This window comes from Hibiscus syriacus, unplaced genomic scaffold (assembly GCF_006381635.1).
Source record: "Hibiscus syriacus cultivar Baekdansim isolate YM2019G1 unplaced genomic scaffold, ASM638163v2 tig00112688_pilon, whole genome shotgun sequence".
Classification (NCBI taxonomy): domain Eukaryota; kingdom Viridiplantae; phylum Streptophyta; class Magnoliopsida; order Malvales; family Malvaceae; genus Hibiscus; species Hibiscus syriacus.
Window position 1 is genome coordinate 340,272 of NW_024063384.1, and position 13,549 is coordinate 353,820.

Here is a 13,549-nt window from a genome sequence, read left to right on the forward strand (position 1 = left end):
AGTATAAGTTGGTCCCGGGTTTGATCAGTGTATTGATTAAATGTTGGAGGCTAGAAACACATACATTTCTTTTTCCGTGCGGAGAATACATGATAACTCTAGAAGATGTGGCATTCCAACTCGGGGTTCTAACAAATGGGATGTCGGTGGTGATTAGAAATGATTACAATAATGTGGAAGCACTTTGCAATGAGTTTCTTGTGCAGACGACAGTAAGCCCATATTTAAAAGAGTGTCATTTGAGATTGTCGTGGTTGGAAAATCGATTTAAACTCCAACAAAATAGTACCCAAGAAGAAATTGTATATGCAACTCAAGCATATATCTTACAGTTGTTTGGGGGAGCTTTGATGCCGGATAAATTTGATAATCTAGTTCACACGCAGTATCTCCTGTTTTTGAGAAATTTTCAAAATACGCATCAATATAGTTGGGGATCTGCGATATTGGTGTCTTATACCGTGAGATGTGCAAGACATCAGTAATTGTCAATAATATTAATATAACATAAATAAGTGGATGCTTGATGTTGCTACAATCTTAGGCTTGACACATACTTCCATTTTTAACACCAATTGGTCGAACAACAGTTAACTTTCCTCTTGCCGGAAGGTAATATTTCTTTTCTCTATTTTAATTTAAATTCTTAATTATAATTTATTTATTCTGATTAAAAATAAGTAACAAATATTTTTTTATATACAGATGGATACATAAAATAGAAATGACGAGACTAGTGCATAATAATATTAAAGAATTTCGGTTGAAGATCAATATTTATAACAAAAAGAAGATATATTTTATAATATAATAATAATACTATTTAATTTTATTTAATTCGATTTAATTCATTTATATTTATTTCTTTATTTATAATTTTATAATTTTGCCTAATGAATTAATTTTTGGAGGCTTAATTTTATAATATAAATATAAAATAATATTTATTTATTTATTTATAATTTTATAATTTCGCGTCTAACTAATTTTTATAAATTTTAATTTTACAGTTTAATTGGAAGTCGTACATAGATGAAGAAATTTTAGCGTGTGTGCCGGTAGATGTTTTGGATGATTGTCAATATTGGGGTGATGTTAAACCATTGATTCATTTTGCTTTTGTTGAGATACAATTTTTGGATCAAGTGTTGAGGCAGTTCGGCTGTCACCAACCTATTTCGCCCATTCCATGGGATACCCTTACACAGATTAGATGGACGGAGTAAGCACAACGTGAATTGGGTTGTGAAGCACATAGAGTACATTAATGCTTGGAACAACAGAACTTCATACTTGCTACCTCTTGATCCAATTCAAGATGATGATTTTAATTTTTGAGACTTCGGCTTATTTTCATTATTATTAGGATTAAAGCCTAACGTTGGGAGAAAAGAAACAGTTTAAGAAATATAAGAAAAAATTTGGTAAAGCCGATAAATTTATACCGAGTGGAAGTGAGAGTTCATCTCGACAACATGAAACGAAAACATCACAATCGTTTGATGATTCTTCTGTTCCGGCATACATACGGTAGTTGATGTATCCTCAGGCACCCATCTACTCTCCCATGTTTGAATCGACGTATGAATTTGAACAAATGACATCTATGATGTCAAATACGATTATTTTTCAGTCTACGTTTCCAAGAGGGATAGAAGAGCAAAGTGGTAGAATGAAAGAGCATAGTGGTAAGCATATATTTACAGCATCATCTGATATGCCCCTAATAAATGAGGAGGATAAGTACCATACTCTTAAGTAACCGCAAAGGCCACAACACATTAGACATCCATCTCGACATTATCATTCTACAACACCCCGTCATCGATAAGAATTATAAAGTCAATTGTTATTTGTATAAAAAGTAATAGTAAATAAAATGTTATTATATGTTAAAATTAAATATTTAAATTATATTAGTATTTTCTAAACATAAGTAAATATTTATTTTAGAAATTTGTTACATTAACTTCAATATTTAAATTTTATTCTTATTATATTTTAAAATTAATATAAAAATATTTTTTTCAAGGCAAATAATTAACCTTGACCCAATGGTTAGTGGAAACAACTGAATATATTAAATTAAAACAAATTAAAACCTTCAATCGGGTGACGACATGTGTCATGATATTTGACAATACTAACACGTGACATGATCTAATTCAAAGATTAAATTAATTTTAATTTATTAAAATTATGACTAAATTGATATAATATATAAGTAAAAGTGATCAAATGTGTAATTATATCAATTTTATTAAGTTTTCAAAGTTAAGACGAGATAAAATATATAAATTAATTATAATTTTTTAAAATTACAACTAAATTGATAGAATATAAAAGTGTAAGTGACCATATGTGTAATTATATCAATTTTATTAAATTTTAAAAGTTAAGATGAGATAAAAATATAAAGTAATTTTAATTTATTAAAATTAGGACTAAATTGATAGAATATATAAGAAAAAGTGACCAAATGTGTAATTATATCAATTTTATTAAATTTTAAAAGTTAAGATGAGATAAAATATATATATATATTTTTAATTTTTTAAAATTACTTTTAAATTGATAAAATATAAAAGTATAAGTGACAAAATGTATAATTATATCAATTTTATTAAATTTTAAAAATTAGGATGAGATAAATATATATTTTTATGTTAGATAAGAATAAAAATTATATTTTTAATAAATAATAAAAAATATTTTAATTTAATTTGATAATAAAATATATTTAAAAAGTTAAGATAAAAATAAAATATATTTTCAAAATTAAAATACATAAATTATTATAAAATAAAGTTAATTATTAATACAATATGATATCAAATATATACATAAATTATTATAAAATCAAGTTAATCATTATAAAAAATTCAAATATTCGTTCACATACAAATACATATATGATTACGGATGAGGCTTATATCTTGGTAGATTTGAACATTTCTTTTTTGAATGACCTTCACTGAACATATATGATTACAGATGATGTTTATATCTTGGTAGATTTGGACATTTCTTTATTTATAATTATTATAAATAAAGTTAATTATTAATACAGTATGATATCAAATATATACATAAATTATTATAAAATAAAGTTAATTATTAATATAGTATGATATCAAATATATATGTAATCCGCATCTCTTTGGTTGATCTTTCTCTCTAGCATGGAAATCCATATTGGTATGAATACGACTAGACTCAGGTCGACTCTTTGGACTTCTACGAAGCATTGGATTTTCTAGCCATTCGTCATGATCCTCTTTCGGCTAATATGATTTATTTGGGATCTGTCTGAACACATAGCTGCAGACATTTAATGTCCTATGTAGATGAAATCACTCATCAACATAATTGTATCTGTTTACACCATCATACATACATGTAACAACTGCATGAGCGCATAAATATCTTCATGCCTGAAAACGACCACAATCACACCATTTGTGTCGTAAATCAATTCTAAATGTTTGGCATTCTCCTCTTTTATTACGGTCTATGCATGACACAACAAAAGTATGACCAACTCGGTCAAAATTATGAACAAGCATTGAGGTTGCCAATCTCTCGATTGCTTCGATTGCTTCTACCATTGTAGGAGCCCAAGTTTGACATCTATTTATAAGACACTCAATCTCCTTGCCTTTATAGGACCAAACCTATGCCAACCTAAAGTATGTCTCTTTCACCACACTCGCTATTGGGAGATGACATGTACCTTTTAGTACTGAATTAATGGCCTCAGCAAGGTTTGTGGTCATGTGTCCGTATCGTCGACCCTCGTCATATGCTTGCGACCATTTTTCTCAATGTATTTTCGAAGTCCACTTCCAAACACGTTAATCATCATAAAATACATTTTATCAAAATTTGGTCGGCGTAGTTCGTATCATGTTTCATAATATATATATATATATATATGTGTTAAACATCAATTAAAAAAATCACATAAATCAATACACACATGTTGAAAATAAAACTTACCTATGCTTACTATCTCGTTACGAATGCAGGTTATGAAATTAATTGATACTATCTTACCAATATGACGGATACAAAATGTGGGATATGCATGTAGAAGTATCCAATGACTTCCTAATCGTTCAATTGCCGCCAAAATGTTTGTTCCTCGATCAGATATCAAGCAAACTCCATCTTCTCGAATGACATATTGGGAAGATATTTCGTTCACCATCTTGCGCAACTGACATCAATAATACATGCTTATATTGACCATACAACCACGTACCATTTACTTAGACCATATGTTTGCAAAATGGAAATCCTTTTGTGCATGACTTGAATGCCCAAAGGAAATATTTACTTCTCTGGAACAAGTTAACCTTCTTCGTCATATGCATACATGGTTTGAGACTTCACTATGCTTATCGGGATGAATCACTTCATTGTTTGTAAGAAAGTCGTAGCTCATTGTACGATGTATCTCAATCTCCATATGTCAACTTCATTGCCTTCATTTTCGTATTCCAAACCTTGTCGTATTTTACTTGGTATCCAAATTGGCTTTGAATAGATGCAGTTAACACTGAACAAGGGATCCTTGGATTCTTTTCAACCAACACCTTCACGTATTCACATATTACATCAGAGTCCAATAGTCGGTGGTCTTGTTCGATTGAGTTTCACAAACATGTGTGATGACCATTTTACCTTGTGATGACCTAAGCATCGTGCCTTTGAATTTTGGACATTCTAATCTTCCATTTGCACCCTGGGCTATATTTAACACACTTCGCATAAATGGTTTTTTGGTTGGACTCTGCAACATGGTCATCAACATGGTCTTTGATGCAATACTCTTTGATCACCAACGTATATTCATTTTTTTCCTCTAAATTACATCCTAATTGAAAATTCACCAGAATTTTCGAATGATTCAACCATGTGGTATGAAGATATATGTGGCATGTCTGGGAATCTTAATGCCTCATCACATCATAATCTATCTTGTACATGTGAGGGTAGGTTGATACGGTGTCAAAACTTCATCAGTGGCCAGGTCAGGTGCACCACAATTGTCGGCCAAAATTGGTTCCTCAGTTTCTTCATATTCGTTGGAATCATCATGAATTTATCCCCATCGATTTTCAGCATCAACATAAACAGTCAATTTCAAATGATATATGTTTCTCTCCTTATACTCTGCTGTTGCGGATATTCCATCGACTTCATTTCCACTTCTTCCCAATAGCGCCATAAAACGGTTTATTGATCTGTATGTCGGGTCCTCAAACTCACTTCCAAAAGCCATTTGAGATGAATTTCCAACCACATTTATTGATGACCTAGGAACATCAAATATCTTACGCATATCAATAACTAACTCAATAATTGCAACATTTGTTGAATCATATAATCCAATCATGTTCCAATATCATCTCTTCTTCAACTAGTACTGTAGTATATCTAACTGGATTGAGACATACTATAAACATGTACTTCAAACCATCAATTGTAGCTCGAATTCTCCTTTCTATCATCTATTTCATTTCTACAAATATGATTTCCCTTTTGAACATCATATTTATAAGTCTTTTAAGATTGAAAAATAACTCCGACCTCATTTTCCATAATATGTCCATTATAATGGACAATCGTGAAACAATTATTGCTCATTTTTCTATACAAATTCAAAATTTGTATTTAGAATAAAAAAATTATGGTACACTATGATCATAAATCGTAAAATGATATTATACAATATAAAAAAATTAACATAAAAAATAGTAAATTTAACAAATATTTATAAAATTAATATTAACATAATAATCAATAGTAAAATATCTCAAATAAAATTTCTTCAAACTTAATTCACCGTTTTTTCTGCAAAAAAATTAACAAACTATTGGACTACTTTCATACAAAATAACAGAAATTTAAACCAATTTATCATATAATACATACTCAAATTAGAATAACGAAAGAAAAAACACACCAAACTATCTGAAATGCTCCCTTTATTAAACTTATTTGTATTTGCTCCCTCTATCAATTGTAATTGTTGCTCCTGTCTTTAGCTTTAGATGATCACTCCCGATATCACTTACATATATATAGCTAAAAGAATTTTTTTTTTTATGTTCAACTTGTTATTACAGGCTATGGGTTAGGATATGGATATGTGTTAAGTTTTTATCACTCGAATATAATCTATCAACTCGAATGCCATCTACCAGCATGTTCCTACGTGATTGGTGCATGGGCCATGCAAATTGTGCAGGGAGAGACGCCATGTTCGAGATGTCTGGAAGGCACGGCATCTCCGAGGGGTTTTTGGAGTGGGAGACGCTTGGAAGGAACGGCGTCTCCAAGGGTCATCTGGGCATGGCTTGCGATGCGATTTTGTCACATAAACGCATGGACATGAACGTGTCACCGTCGGACAGAGCTTGGTTTTTTCTGGCCAAACACGCATGGCTTGTCATGCGACTTCCATGCATGCAGCGTCGCGGGAGAGAAGATGCATGCAGCTTGGGAAACGTTTGGAATGCAGTGCGACTCCGACCTTAAACACATTGATGACCATGTGTCTTCGAGGGGCCGAGCTTGGACTTCGGGAGGGCAATGCGTCTCTGGGGGAGACTGCAACAATCACCACATTCGAACAAATAATCTCTCTACAGCATTATCCGACGAATTATTTTTTCTCACTGCATTATCCCACAAAACCAACTCAAAATATATATTAGATTGAAAAATATTAATATATTTTTAGAAATACTTTTAAAACTCAAAACGTGTTTGAAATTTGTGGTACTTTTAATATAAATTTTATTATAGATTTTTTTATATTTTTGTTACGTATGAAAAAAAATTAGGTATTAAAGTAAATTATTTTTTAAAAATATTAGAATGATAATAAAATATAATTTCAAAAATTAAATATTATTTAACTCAGAAAACAATAGTGTAGTTCTAAGATTCGACAGGAGGTTTGGCCTTCCCAAAATGCTGAAATTATAGTTTGATTTATTCATAAATTAAAAAAAATAAAAATGCTGAAATTATGGTTTGATTCCTTCATAAATTAAAAGAATTAAATTAATATAATGATAACATGTTGTATAGGAGGTGGACCTCCAGAATTTTGAAATTATAGTGTGATCTCTTTGGAAATTAAAATATATAATAATAATTTATTTTGACCTGTAAAATTTTATAATTATAAAATATTTTTTAAGAAAAAGATTATATATATATATATATATAATCGGTTTTGAGATGGTTCTCAATAATAAAATTGATTTGAGTGCATGGGACTGAATTTCAGATAAATACATGAATAGTTAATTTATCGGTTTAATCATTAATTTTTAGTATAATCGATTCGATTAGTTGAATTATTAATTTAACAATAATTAAGTTAAAATATTAAAAATAAAAGTAAAAAATCGATAATTCTTTTATCTCAAATTTTTTATTTTCTTTTTCAATTATTGTCATTAAGCTTATGTTTAAGCTGCTTTTCTCAATTTTTTGCCAATTAATTTTAAAATCTTAAATAAAAAATATTTAATTATTTAAAATATTGATATAATATAAATATATAATGCAGGTAAAAGATGGAGAAAAATGGTAAATAAATGCAAATGCAGGCTAGAGGAAATCCTGAGATATACAAGTAAAGCATTGAAACATCAAATCTCTAAGATTTCAACAAATTAATTTCCACACAAAATAAGACGTACATCATACATGAACAATATTCATGGGACATCACCACTTCCTGTCTTCCTCACTGTCACTTGCCATCGCCGAGAAGTATTCGTCATCTCGACTAGCGTTTCGAGGCTTCAATCGTTCTATTCCCTCCACGGCTTCTTTCAAATCCAATCTCTTCTGCGCATCACCTTCACAGCAACTCAACCCGATCTTCAACAGCTGCATCATCGTTTTTCCATCGCCGTAACTTATGGCTCCCATCTCTTTGTCGAACACCTCCATGTTCGTCAACAACGTTTCTTTGACGTTGTCACCGACTTTAGATTTCACCCACGTTGCTATGTCATCTTCGTCACTTCCTTTTCCCTTTAGTAGGAAGTTTGAGGGGAACCTCCGGGTCAAAATCTCTAGGATTAGTACACCGAGACACCATACGTCGGTCTTCTTCGTGACTCGACCGTGTTAGATGTATTCGGGTGATTTATAGGCCACCATGAACGTTTGAGCACTCTCCGGATTGACGACCGGGACTAGAGCGTAATCGGTGAGGAGGGGTTTGAAGGATTCATTGAGGAGAACGTTTGAGGATTTGAGATGACCGTGTGGTGCGACCAAACTAGGTAACTCCTTGTATAGGTACGCAAGTCCCTTGGCTACTCCTTTACAATCTTCAACCGAGTAGGCCAATCAAGGGCTGGTTGCCCCAAAGTTTGACGAGCTGCAGGAAAAAAACAAAGTAAAAAACACTATATTTGAACATGACTTGTTAGTCAAGCAACTGAATAAATTGCAGACTAACCATGAAGATGAACAGCCAAGCTGCCATTTTCGGCGAAATCGCAGACAAGAAGCTTCTCATCCCTCCTGTAATAATAAGCGACAAGAGTAAGCACGTTGTTATGTCTCAGTCTCCCAATCCTCCTCATATGCTCTTGGAAATCTTCTTTTCCAGCGCTGTTCATTTGTTTATACCTCTTCACCACCATGGCAGTCCCATTTGGTAGAGCAGTCTTGTAAGATGAACCGAAACACCCGCTTCCCAATATCTCAGCCGAGGCTTTCAGCAACTCCGGCAAATCGAACTTTTCTCCATCATCATCTCTCAAGAAAGTAAGCTTTGGAGCAGCCTCCGCGGCCTTTTTTCCGCTTCTCGAACGTGGTGACAAGACAGAAGAAGCACGGTTTTAAGCCTTCAGACCTGTTTTCGTTTTGCGATACGATGGTGGTGAAGGCGAACCCTCCATTTTTGGAGCTGGTTGCTGCCTTTTGGGGACTGATTATGATGAGTACAATTAAGGCTAGCTGTATAAGGACCCCAACTATCATATGGATCACAATAACCCATAATGACATCGTCTTCTTGAAATTGGGAGCAACGTTATGGTTTGGACTGGCATGGGTTGATACACATGCCTTCAATGGTGCTCCACAAACACCTTTATTGCCTGAAATATTTGCATATATAATCACACATTTAGACTTAATTCAAGTCGTAAAATCGAGAAAAAAATCGAGTTGAGTTGAGTCGAATTTTATTCACCTTCAAACATGTCTACATTCATCTTACTAAGGCTTGCTGGTATAGGGCCTCCATTTGATTATTGGAGAGATCAACTACATGCAACCCTTTCTGCTTAAAGTCCGGTATTCCCCCGGAAAACCAGTTGCCATCGAGTTTAAGCTCCAAAAGCTTGGGCAGGGTGGTGACCGATGCCGGAATCCAACCGGTAAACCGGTTTTTCGATAGATACAGCTTGGTGAGCCGAACCATTCCTTGGAATGCATTGTTAGGAATATGTCCAGAAAACCGATTGTAGGATAAATAAAGGGATCTCAACTTAGTAAGATTGTTGAACTCGGGGATCGGACCATTAAAATTATTGTGCATAAAGCTTAAGGTTCTCAATTTGGACAAGGCGAACAAGTTGTCGGCATCAATGGTGCCCGATAGTCCCATGTTCTCGAGTTTCAAACCCCAGACGGTGCCGTTTTCACAAAAGACGCCGATCCAGCTGGAATGTTTGCCGTCACATACAGGTTTGGAAATGTTTCGCCAGCTCTTCAAAGCAGTGTTGTTCATCAACGAGGATTTGAACTTGAGAAGGATTTCAGAGTCCGACAATGCGTAAGAAATGGAAACCATGGAAAAAAGCAGTAGGATAAAAGGTGGTATTACGAGTCGACGGGGAAAGGCCATGGCTGTGGCTGCGATTGCAGCTGTTGTGGGGTGGCGTTCCGCCGTGTCAGGAGAGGCAGAGGGAGTTGTAACTTGGTTTCCGAAAGAAGATGAGATGTGGGATGCATGGAATTTAGAAATTTAAATAGGGCGTTGGGCATGCTGTTAAGGTAAAGAAAAGCTGTTGGTGCAATCGACAAATTTTGATTATATTTATTTCATGCGAAAACTTACAACTGCCAAATATATATATAAAATCTGTATTTATGTACTCTATTGTTTTCATGGTTTTTTTTATGAATTAGAATATCTTTGATGATTCGTTTAATGATTTAAATAAATTTATTAAATTAAAAATATTTTTTAACAAATATTTTATACAACTACATTTTTAATATTTAGGTGGAAATATACTTAATTAGTCGTCCCATTAAAATTTTAATATTATCATATATTTTAGATTTTTTTTAAGTATTTTTTTATTGGAAATCTATTTTCATTCCTTGAAATTTTATAAATTTATCCCCTCCCGAAATTTTATAAGTTCGCCCCTTAACATAAAATCTTATGCATGTCCCTAAATTTAACGGTCCAAGACTTCCAAATATTGAAAGTATACCTAATTTACTTTAATTGCATTTTTTCCATTTTAATTAATACTTTTGTGTTTTTCATCTTTGATATATCTATATTTAACAATATTTTTTGAGTTCATAACTCAATAATAAATATTGAAAATTAATAATAAAATAATTATTAATGTTATCGTTTACTAGTAAATCGATCAATTATTATTAACACACGTTATTCCAGTAACTGAATATTATTATGACACGTTAGACTAACTTACTTGGTACTATTGCACCTTATAGCTCTCGTAAATTCGTCGTCAACCCTTTATAGAGAAGAAGAAATAAGAAGGATGTGAAATATTATTCATTGCTCATTTCATCAATGACAACCAACATGTTTGTACACAACAGAATTTGTTACTACGTAATAGATGTTTAGTCAAATACAACCACTAGATAATAGAAATAAAGACCCTACAAGATGGTTGACGGTGAAGCGAGTCAATCTTATTAATGATGATGACGAATTGTTGATGACACAGTATTTTATACGACAAATAGCTGTGGAGAAGGCAAAACACCAATAGGATAGATACATGAACATATGGGAAAGAAGGAAGAGATCGATTTTCACAGTATGTCGATATCAGCGTGTATAATAATCATTATGTTCAAGAGTATAAGGAGGGAGATGAGATGAAAGAGTCATCTTATCTGTCGCTCCTTCATCTTGGACTTTCATCTGTCGCTCGTCTTGTCATTATTTCGAGATCGTATTCAAGCCTCGGAGCCAGAAAGATTTTCGCAAGGTTCAAGTGAACGTCAAATCTCTAAGATTTCAACAAAATCCCACTCAAAATAAGACATCATGCATTAGCAATATTCATGGGACATCACCACTTCATGTCTTCCTCACTGTCACTGGCCATTGCCGAGAAGAATTCATCGTCTCTACTAGCGTTGAGGGGCTTCAATCTTTCAATTCTCTCCACAGCTTCTTTTAAATCCAATCTCTTCTGCACATCACCTTCACAGCAACTCAACCCGATCTTCAACAGCCGCAGCATCGATTTTTCATCTCGGTAACTTATGGCTCCCATCTCTTTGTCGAACACCTCCATGTTCGTTGACAGTGTTTCTTCAACGTTGTCACCCGACTTTCGATTTCACCCACGTTGCTATGTCGTCTTCATTACTTCCTTTTCCCTTTAGCAAGAAGTTCGAGGGGAACCTCCCGGTCAAAATCTCTAGGATTAGTACACCGAGACCCCATACGTCGGTCTTCTTTGTGACTCGACCATGTTGGATGTATTCGGATGATTTATAGGCCACCATGAACACTTGAGCACTCTCCGGGTTAACAATCGGGATCAGAGCGTAATCGGTGAGGAGGGGTTCGAAAGATTCACTGAGGAGAACGTTTGAGGATTTGAGGTGACCGTGTGGTACGACCAAACTAGGTAACTCCTTGTATAGGTATGCTAGGCCCTTGGCTACTCCTTTCACAATCTTCAATCGAGTTGGTCAATCAAGGGCTGGTTGCCCCAAAGTTTGATGAGCTGCAGGAATAAAAACATAGTAAAAAACACTATATTTGAACATGACTTATTAGTCAAGAAACTGAATAAATTGCAGACGAACCATGAATATGAACAGCCAAGCTGCCATTTTCAGCGAAATCACAGACAAGAAGCTTCTCGTCACTCCTATAATAATAAGCGACGAGATCAAGCACGTTGTTATGTTTCAGTCACCCAATCCTCCTCATATGCTATTGGAAATCTTCTTTCCCAGCGCTGTTCATCTGTTTATACCTCTTCACCACCATGGCAGTCTCATTTGGTAGAGCAGTCTTGTATGATGAACCGAAACACCCGCTTCCCAATATCTCAGCTGGAGCTTTCATTAAGTCCGGTAAATCAAACTTTTCTCCATCATCATCTCTCAAGAAAATGAGCTTCGGAGCAGCCTCCGCAGCTTTCTTTCCGCTGCTCGAGCGCTGCAACAAGGCAGCAGAAGCACGGTTTTCTAACTGTAGACCTGTTTTTGTTTTGTGGTATGATGGCGGGGAAGGTGAACCCTCCATTTTTGGAGCTGGTTGCTGGTTTTTTCGAAGACTGCTTATGATGAGTACAACTAAGGCTAGTAGTATAAGGACCCCAACTATCGTATGGATCACAATACCCATAATGGCATTGTCTTCTTGAAATTGGGAGCAACGTTATGGTTTGGACTAGCATGGGTTGATACACATACCTTCAATGGTGCTCCAAAAACACCTTTATTGCCTGCATTTGCATATATAATCACATATTTAGACTTCATTTGAGTCGTAAAATCGAAGAACAATTAAGTCGAGTCAAATTTTATTCACCTGCAAACATGTCTGCATTCATCTTACTAAGGTTCTCAATTTGGACAAGGCGTTGGTGTCAATGGTGCCTGATAGTCCCATGTTCTCGAGTTTCAAACCCCAGAAGGTGTCGTTTTCACAAAAGACGCCAATCCAGTTGGCATGTTTGCCGTTGCATACAGGTTTGGAATCGTTTCGCCAGTTCTTCAAATCAGTATGGTTTGTCAACGAGGATTTAAACTCGAGAAGGATTTCGTGATCCAACAATGCATAGGAAATGGAAACCATGGAAAAAATCAGTAGGATAAAAGGTGGGATTACGAGTTGACGGTGAAAGGCCATGACTGTGGTATCTGCAACGGCAATTGCAGCTGTTGGGATGGCGTTTGCCATGTCAGAAGGAGTTGTAATTTGGTTTTGGAGGCATGATGAGATGTGGGATGTATGGAATTTGGAATGTTAAATAGGGTGTTGGCCATGCTGCTGTAAGGTTAAGAAAGGCTGTTGGAGCGGGTGGTGTATTCTCTCTGTTATGGTGAAAACCGATATATGTACAGGCACGACCCGTTTAATTAACCGTATACTAATTTCTCAAAACATTCCATGTTTACTCTAGGATGTATACATAATATGGAACCTAATATTATATTAAAATTCAACTTTATGTTTAATTTTTATTCAATTAGGTACATGAATTTGATTTCAACGTCACCATTTTAAAAATTCAATTATTAAGTTTTAAAGTTTAGA

At 34.2% G+C, this 13,549-nt stretch overlaps 2 pseudogenes; both read right to left on the reverse strand.

Moving 5' to 3' along the window:
- Nucleotides 1-7,752: 7,752 nt before the first annotated feature.
- LOC120182572 lies at nucleotides 7,753-9,926 on the reverse strand (annotated as a pseudogene).
- Nucleotides 9,927-11,275: 1,349 nt separating this feature from the next.
- Nucleotides 11,276-13,192, reverse strand: LOC120182573 (annotated as a pseudogene).
- Between the last annotated feature and the right edge of the window lie 357 nt (nucleotides 13,193-13,549).